Genomic DNA, 3,700 nt, shown 5'->3' with positions numbered 1-3,700 from the left:
TTTCCGATCTCTTTGCAGTTACATTTATACGTTGAGATGTTTTTTCGCTTTTTGTGTTACTTTGCCGAAATATGGATTATTATTTATCTATATGATTTTTTAGATACAAACTTCGGGTATATACTCGTTTAGGTTCTGCAAATATGCTATGATTTTTCTCCACATTCGGCCCTGCATGGTCTGCTGGTTTGTGCGTTCGATTTGCTATTTGTGGATTGCGAGCTTGAACCCCGTCACCAAACATACTCGCCCTTTCAGCCGTGAGGGCGTTATTATGTGACGATCAATCCAACTTTTCGTTGGTAAAAGAGTAGTCGAAGAGTTAGCGGTGGGTGGTATTGACTAGCTGTTTTCCCTCCTGTCTACCACTTATTAATTTGGCACGTCTAGCGCAGATAGCCCTCGGGCATCTTTGCGCGAAATTCCATAAAAAAAATCACTCGCCGCATTTCATTCTGATAAATTTTCAATCAGAAAACTGGTATGCGTATTCGGCAGAATCTTTGTTCTGTGTTGTTGCTGAACAGCATTTATTGAAGTTTTCTGAGTTCAGTGGTAACGAATTTACTTGTCATAACCTTAAGTCAATGACCGGGAATTTAATTGATGTGTTGTATTTGCCTAACAGCTAAGCATTTATATATCGGTACTCTTTTATCGTGTTATTAGCCCATGCTGAGATCAGCTTCTCTTTAAGTGACCGGAACTGCGAAAGAAGCCATATGTGTATGCGTACGCATACAGTTTCCGGGAAGCTAGCGATTTTAATGCAATTAAATCATCTTATAGGCATTAATCTTCACTTTTTTATGGTATACTTTGATACCAGGACATTTTTTTTTGTGATTTGAAATATTCAAAGGATATATATTTAAAACGTCCAAATTAAGAAAGCTCCCTACCAGAACCGAAGGGAGTGATGGTTACTGATATGATGATCTTTTTTTTTTGTACAGAATATCACATTTATTGTATAAAATTAAAGTCGAATCAGTAATTGACTTTGCTCACGTCTTTGCAATATCCCCCCCCCCCCCGTGGCTAAACGATCTGTTTTCGATACCCACAGGAGGCAGAACACAGATGCCATATTGCGTAGCTTTGCGCAAAACATTAACAAATAATAATATGTCTGGAAATCTTTATTCTATAACTCTTTTAAAATATGGACGCGCCCCAAAAAATTGTGGAGATTTAAACGATGTAACTAATTTATAGTTAGCCTTAATAGACGAACCAGTTGAAGAATTGTTTGATTAATTGCTGTTGCTTGAAACAAATTAGTCAATGGCATTTTAGACAATTTTTTCAAGTTTTCCTGGAAGTTTTTGTTTGAAAATTATGTGGAAGTAAATGAGACATAAGCTTGATTTTCTTATTCAGAAAAAAAATACGAATAATTTGTAATAGGTACGCTGAATCAGAGGATTAATTATTTGATCAATTACTATCGTTTAAAGTAAGATATATTTAATTCCATCTTCAAATAGTTTCAAACTTTTCACACCTGGTTTCAGGTAAACGACAGAGAACTGTTTATCACCCATAATATGTGACTGACGTTTGAACCATTAATATTCTACACAACTTCTATGTTCTCTCATGATTTCATGAAAGTATTTTAGCCTATATACATTCAACTACATAGATACACGTGCAAGAGAGAGGAGATTATTTTAGCCTATATACCTTCAACTACATAGATACACGTGCAAGAGAGGGGAGATTATTTTAGCCTATATACCTTCAACTACATAGATACACGTGCAAGAGAGGAGAGATTTTTTAGGAAAGGTATTTCAGGCTCTTCCGTTCCCGCATGTTTCACCCAACAGTGTAACTTTTCGTTTAATTAACTTATGCACAAAAAATAGACATGAAAAAATAACTCGTGCGCAAAAACAATTTCTCAAAAAGTGAGTTGAAGTAAGTAAGTCTGTTAACTATATCTTAGATTTGTATATGTTTTTAGGATAACTTACTGCATTTTTGTTTTCCCATGAGATTTTAATGCATATGGTAAAGTCGATAGTATAGTAATGATACTATGTGGGATGTTTAATCATTAAGAAACCTATTGTTTTAATCCTCTGAAACCGGCATCATATTTGTACCTTACACATATGTTTAGCACTTTGCTTCTTCCTGTACAGTCGCCGTTGTGAAATTGTGCAGTATTCCTTCCGTGCTTATCCATATTATCATGAGTATTAGGATTATCGAATTAATTATGTAACATTGTAACCTTCAAAAATCGAGTGTATACAAAGTACCTATGGGGATCCACATGGACCTCATTCGCTTTATACACTCAATATCCTAAACTATTCATGAATTAAACTTACTCATGAAACCATAACTTTATTTATCTGGTCCATAATAAGAGTCACAAAAAACAGTTAACAAAATACCATCAAAATTGTAGTTAATTCCCGTAATTACTGCTTGGGTTGTAACATGTAAAAATAATTACTCAATCTGATGGAGCCACCAGTAGTGAATGTTGTAAAAGCAAGTTGGTAATATGAGGGTTAGCATGGTTTGTCAAGCATTGAATAGGTATGAAATATTTTGTGCTTTATTTCTCTTCTAAAGGCAAAAATTTAGGAACACGATTATCATAACATAGGAGATGAGTCAATAAAAAGTGATTGTTAAATTTTTGCCACCAGGAGTCGTAATTGTAGCCATGATTCCTATATTTCAAGGCTCGTGTTTACCAATATTCTATTCAATCACAACACACACTGAAGGTCACAGTCCGACGAGAAGTTGCTTGTACTCCTCGGTACATGTTGCATTCGTTTTTTTCTACGTTATTTGTGCTCTGGATGATTACAATGAGAGAGAATACATTAAACGCGTGTTATAGAAATACGCCCTCTGGTAGCAACATGTATTTATATTTTTTATTAACTGTTACACTTTATGGCAATCCTGTGTGTGTGAACATACAGAGGTTCAAATTAGGTAGATATGGAGAAACTAAAGGTATTGGTTTAAGAAATTTCCCCTGCCTATAGTCTTGCTAAACTAACATGAGGTATAACGTCATATCTATCTATACTGCCGCTGGTTTTTGTACGTGCAGTAAATTAACTTGTAGATACCTCTCGCATGAGTACATACGTTGCAGGACGTGTCGTGAGAGAACTAAATTCTTCCGCCCACTTCGAGATATTGTGGTGTGTGGAATATCTACAGTATTATGTCACGCAGAGAGAGGAGTGCTACTGTGTTGCTTTAAAATAAAAAACGTTCAACATTCACTTGCTAATTATGACATTCAGTCTTTTAGGTATGCATATATGAAAGAATGCAAGTATGAAACTCTTTAGATTGTATGCAATGATAGAAGTTGCAATTTGAAGCCTCTCGTGGGTTAGTGGTAAGCTTGAAAGTTTATAACACTAAAATTCGGGGTTCGATTTATGCAAAGCTCTGAGTTTAAACAAACATATAATACGTAATTGAGATTCAGAAAGTTATTATGTCTTTTTCTTTAAGCTCTGAGAGTACGAAATTGTAACAAGGCACATTTTTTGTACAATATCTTAATGTTTGTGTTTCCCCCAGTGGTACAACGATAAATCTGTGGACTTATAACGTATACTCCGAGGTGCGATTTTCCGCACTGGACACAGCAGAAAGAACAATGTGACTTTGCTTTAAAACAAACATTCAGTTTGTTTCTTTAGAG

The 3,700-nt window shown here is 35.1% G+C and overlaps 1 long non-coding RNA gene across 1 annotated transcript in view; it reads left to right on the top strand.

The window, feature by feature from the left end:
- Nucleotides 1-3,700, top strand: part of LOC111088435 — an 18,036-nt gene that overhangs the window by 8,069 nt on the left and 6,267 nt on the right. The window lies entirely within an intron of this gene.

Source organism: Limulus polyphemus, unplaced genomic scaffold, assembly GCF_000517525.1.
Source record: "Limulus polyphemus unplaced genomic scaffold, Limulus_polyphemus-2.1.2 Scaffold3763, whole genome shotgun sequence".
NCBI lineage: Eukaryota > Metazoa > Arthropoda > Merostomata > Xiphosura > Limulidae > Limulus > Limulus polyphemus.
This window is presented reverse-complemented; position numbering and strand designations above follow the sequence as displayed.